Source organism: Galeopterus variegatus, unplaced genomic scaffold (assembly GCF_000696425.1).
Source record: "Galeopterus variegatus unplaced genomic scaffold, G_variegatus-3.0.2 Scaffold6643, whole genome shotgun sequence".
NCBI lineage: Eukaryota > Metazoa > Chordata > Mammalia > Dermoptera > Cynocephalidae > Galeopterus > Galeopterus variegatus.
The window spans coordinates 104502-110482 of NW_007732754.1; positions in this window are offsets into that span (position 1 = coordinate 104502).

Sequence of the window (5981 nt, forward strand, 5' to 3'; positions counted from 1 at the left end):
CTACTCTGCTTAAAATCCTAAGATTTCTTGTTGCTCATAAGATAAAGACCAAAATGTTTACCTTGGTACGTAACAACCTGAGTGATCTGGCCCTGTCTCCCTCTCCAGACTCATCTCTTATAAGGCCACGGTCCTTCATTCTGTCTACTATAGCGTCGTTAACCTTCTTCCAGCTTCCATGCTTGTGTACCTCTGCACTTCCTACTGCTGGAATGCTTCTCTCCTCGTCATCCCCTTCTCCTTGGTTAGTTAGTTCCTTCTCATCCTTTAGATCTCAGCCCGAGAAAGCCACCTCTGACTTGGTACCCTCCCCTTTCCACAATTCATGTTAGTGGTATATACTTTTATATGACCATGTAATGTTCCTTCAGTTTGGGGCACTTATCTAAATTTGTAATTAATCATCACTGTCTGCAAAGAATTATTTTATGTCTTTCCCATAAGACTAAGTACCTTGAGAGCAGACAGCTTGTGTACTGAAGTTCTCATAGCCTAATTCAGTGACTAGACCATAGCAGGTGATCAGTAAATATTTCATGATTTAATTAGTAAAAATCCCAGCAAGATATGTGAATCTGTGGGTATACTTTTAATAATATTATTATTATTGTTTTGTTGTTGTTTCTGCTTTTGGTGGCTCACCGGTATGGGGATCTGAACCCTTGACTCTGGTATTATCAATACCACACTGAGTGAGGTAACTGGCCATTATTATTTTTTAATAAATGAGGAAACTGAAGTACATCTAAGGCCAAAGTCATATAGTTTATAGGTCCAGAGTACCTTACAATTCTTAAAAAAACTTTTATTTTATTTGATGACTAATGGCAATGAAAAACAAATAAATTAACACATACACATTTTCTTCTATATTCTCACTTCCTTCTTTTTACTTCCATTGGGTAGGGGAGCTCTAAAAAGAAGGGATTACAATAACATTTATTTGCGTTTAAAGGAGAGCCAAACCTAGGGATTCTCCAGAGCGTCCTAGAGCCAGGCACCAGGCACCACGGAGTGTATTGCAGTTAGGAAATGTGATGTGGACTTGGTTAGTGGCAGATGAGGGTCAGAAATGGGGAGAGAAGTACTGGTCGCACATCCCTCATCCCTCCCTTTCCTATGCTTCCCGCTGCTTTCTAAACACAAAACCTGCTCTGGGGCCATGTAAGAAGCACAGCAGGGCTTTGGTCTCACTGAGGTGGAAATAAAAGGAATAGTCAGGGAATTCTTAGGCAATGGAAGCTGAAAGAAAGGAGTTTCTGGGATAGGAATGAGAGGCTGTGGTATGAGAAGTCAAAAAGCTTTTCAAAAGACTGCATTGAGGTCACTGGGAAACTGCGGAACAACTTGCCTTCTTCTTAAGAACGGACACAAGTACTGACCCAGTTTAAAGCCACTTACCCTGATTTTTCCATTCACATACAGACTCATATCAATGTAAATTTCTCAGACCCACACCCATGCTCTTAAAACAAAGCAAGGTGATCTCAGATATTTGCAAATTCACACCTGCAGTAGATTTCCCCTTCAGCTCACACCCTATTAAATATACAAAGTACACATTTTATTGCCATGAATTCTCAAAAAAGAACAAAGCCCTTTAGTCTGACTTGATTCCAAAGTAATCTGAACAATTGACCTTTTAGCCAATTCCTGACAATGTAGAAAAGTTCTTACATATATATGAATTCAGGGATTATTGAAATTTTCATCCAGAAAGGAAAAGCAAAAGTTCTTGAACCTAATGATAGATAATCTAAGGTGGGAAATCTAATTTTATATGTTAACATTTCCATTGTAAACATAACCGCCAATTGTTGAACAGTTGCCTGTTTAAGGAACAGAGGAAAAACTGGGTTTATACTGACTCCCTCTTTCCTGGAATCAAGCAGGAAAGAAAGAACTGAACCAACCACCAGGGGAACTGAGGGTCAGGGATCCAAAGCCTGGCTTCCCCTGTTCATTTATTATGAATTTGGGCAAGAGCTTTGAAAAGCCCTGAAGAACACCTGTTTGGAAACATCAAGTTTGTTTTGTAATGTTTTCAACAATACAGGCTGAAACTGAATTCTACTGAAGGCAGGAAGAAGGGGTTACTTTGTATTTCCTTGGTGGTGCTTTATGGACCATTGGCAAGTTGGGAGGGAAAAGCGTATGGAAAGTGTAATTTGATTTTCCCTCTCCATGTCGATTTATTCTGAGATGTGCAGATGGACAGAGATGAAGGGGAAGAAAGGCAGTGCTGGCAAGTAATGGTTGTAACACAGGATTCTCTTGCCTTCCTGTCTCCACTGGGGTCCTTTCTCATGGCTACAACTTTGATAGTTGAGCTACCCAGAACCCATTCCCCCTCTTCCTAACAGATTCTTGATTGTATTTAGGTAATCATTCTTTTCCCTTTTAACTCCAGGAGTAGGAAATCGCATGCTCATTTCTGGGGGTAGATCTTCATTAGTTTAAGCCAATCAACCTATGACATTCCTCTGGCTACTGTTGGTCCAAGTGGTGACCTAAATTTGCCCAATCAGGTCGAAGGGAGGGATTTATATTTCACACTTGGTGGAGAAGTTATCTTTTTCTATTGCTAGACATAAAAGGAAGCCTACGATCCCAATTGCCGTTGGCAGCCATCTTTCAATTACAAGGGGAACCAGCCTTAGGTTGAACCCGATGCCAAGAGGATAAGAGCACAGACAGCACCCAAGACCTTGATCACATCATTGAACGGTACCTGGAGCCTACATTAACAGGACTTCCTCTTATTTAAAGTAAAACATTTTCTTACTGTTTAAGAAAAGTTGAGTTGGAATCTTCCATTTCCTGCAGCCAGAATCATCTTGACACAGGATATTCATGGTCTCCTTTCCTTGCTCCTTTCTGCAAATCTACTTTTTGCTGCTCTTTCACTTGTTTTTTCTGTTGCTCAGGGCACAGGAGCCAGTTACGTCTGCTACAGTGTTAGATTTATGTGGGGTTTCTATTAAAAAAATTTAAAAAGATTGATTTAGGTTCATATGTGCTGGTTCCAAAATCCCAGAAGAGAAAATCAGATTGGTACAGCTGAGACCAAAAGGACAGGAGACATGTAGCCACGGAACACTTAGAAAGGATTATGGGAGAAGACTCTTAGCTATGGCTGTTATTCAGTTACTTTGGACTCTTTGTGCCCAAACATCACCAGTCAAGGAGAAGTAATTAATCCTTATCATCAGAAAAGAACACGTTCGGTACCCACGTGATCCACCTGGTTTCTTGATTCTACTCCCTTGCCCCATTTTTGTGGTGAATGTATAACAGATATATCCTGAGAAGGGGATGAGGGCCAAGGTCTTAGACCCCTCAGAAATGAGGATTAGAGTTTCCCTCTTGGCTTGCAGAAGAGAATGATGAGTATCATTTATGGTCTTGAGATCAGCTGCACAGTGGGTGTTGAAGTTAATCTCACTAATCATTCTCTTAAAAGTCTCTGTCCATCCTCCCCACCTCCACCTCCCACAGAGGCCCTATAAAATCCTACAGGAGCTGCTCTCATAACTTAAATGAAGCAAGAGGATCTAAGAGGCTCAGGGATGGACTGTAATGGATGCTGTACTGCACCACCCTGATCCCCCCACTCCAGGACTGAAGCTCTCACTACCCCAGTTGTTGGGAGTGTTGTTAGTCAATAACTCTTAGCTGAGTTCTTCTCCAGTCCTTGGTCTTGGTTGAAGAGAGTCACCTTGCCCAAGGTCTTGCCCCTTTCCAGGAATAGCTAACATCCACTGTCTGGTTGTGGTTCTCTTACCCCAATTTGGAGCAACTCTGAAGTGTCTCCAGAACCCCCTTTAAGATCAGCTGAGGCCTTTGTTATCACTGTATCACAGTTCAACTTCTCCATCCAATTTTATTTCCTTCATGTGCCCTTCGAGTACTCCCCAGTAAACATTCTGCACTCAATCTCTTTTCTGCTTTTCAGGGAACCCCATCTGTATCCATCTGAATATATATTTCCAAACTCTAGTCCAGTTTTCAAGAAGCCTATAATTGCCCTCTTACCCTTGGCAGGAAGGTGCAATGGTATTTATTTATTCGCTTATTTTTGGCAGCTGGTTGGTACAGGGATCCAAACCTGTGACCTTGGGGTTATAAGGCTGCTAACTGGCCAGCCTATGCAATGGTTTTTAAGCTGTGTTCCAAGGAACATTTCTGTGAAGGTGCTTCATTGCAAATATTTAATTTGAGCTTCCTTCTTAAAAGATAATTTTAACAATTTAAAAGCACTAAAACCAACAATACAAACTACTAAAAAAACATGAACACAGAAATGTAAGTGTGTCATATCCTAAAGCTGACATATCTTTAACAGTATCTTGAATGAGTGGTACCAACTCATATCATTTTTGTGCAGACACTGGAAGAAAGTTTTGCTTTTCATCATTGTGCATATAGTTCAACTTTAAAAGAATTATTTTTGAACATATAACATACACACATGGCACAGAATTCAGAAGGTACAAGGGAGTGTATATATAGTGTTTTAGTCCATTTTGTGTTGCTATAACAGAATACCCGAGACTGGGTAATTTATAAACACCAGAGGTTTATTTGGCTTACGATTCTGGGACAGCTGCATCTGGTGTGGGCCTCAGGCTGCTTCTACTCATGGCAGAAAGTGGCAGGGAGCCAGCGGGTACAAACAGATCACATGGCGAGAAGAAGCAAGAGAGAGAGAGAGAGAGGAGGTGCCATGGTCTTATTAAGCAACGAGCTCTCACGGGAACTAATAGAGCGAGAACTCACTCATTAATCCCTCCTCCCCCAGGGAGAGCATTAATCCATTCATGAGGGATCTGCCCCCATGACTCAATCAGTTTCCAACACTGCCACATTGGGGATCAGATTTCCACATGAGTTTTGGAGGTGACAACACATCCAAACTCCATCATATAGTAAAAAGAAAAATTTCTTCCCACTCCCATCTTCTAGTCCTCCAGTTACCCCCCTCCAGGGGCAACTATGGCTCTCAGTTTCTTGGGTATTTTTCTAGAAATATTCAATGTATTAAATTATACACACACACACACACACACACACTCACACACTTTTTCTCCATATGTACTGTAGCATATGCTAAACATTGTCTACAGATTGCTTTTTACTTTTAGTTTTTTAACTTATCTTCAAAATTTTTCTTTATGGAACAGGTCTTAAATATATCATTCTGCATTGATCTTTTATATAATAAATGTAAGGCTTTTGGGAAAGAGGTTCCAAGCAGCATGTTAACAGTGTGGGTTGGCTGATATTAGCTGCATTTGGTAAGGTACTATTAGAAAAACATGAGCTTAGAAAAAAAAAAAAACATTAGCTTGTTTGTAAGTAAAGATAAAAAGGAAGAGAGAATCCAGAAATTTCAAGACCAACTGTGTTGAAAGATACTACTCTTTCTCCCACTTCAATTAGTAAAAGATAAAAGGAGAAATTATTTCATTCCTGAAAAGCCAATTCAGCCTCAAGACAAAGACCAAATCAGTGAGGTAGCTATCATACACCATTTTGTTTAGACCTTGGATTAGATCAAGATAAACCATAGTAACCTATTCAGCTGAACAAAATGCCTTCTAGTTCTTATGAAAGCCTGATAATCTCAAAAGACTTATGATTAAGTCTAGAAAGAAAATCATGTCTTAAAAAGAATTGTTGTTGTGACTTTTGGCAGAGTTGACTGGAGCCATAAAAACATGAACACATATTTTGCAGAGACATTCATTGCCAAAAGTGCCATGAGCTTGCATTAAAAGTGACCGCAACTGTTTAGGATACTAAGGATCATTGGGCCACTAGATTTCCATAAGCAGAAGGAGGCTGAGAAAGGTGCCCATCTGCCAATGACAGCATATTCTCCATTGCCCTTTTCAGTTACGTCCAAGAAGGATAATGGAAAAGGAAAGCTCTCCTGGAAAGTGTCAGGACCTGCAGAGAAAAGTGGACTGGGGGAAATA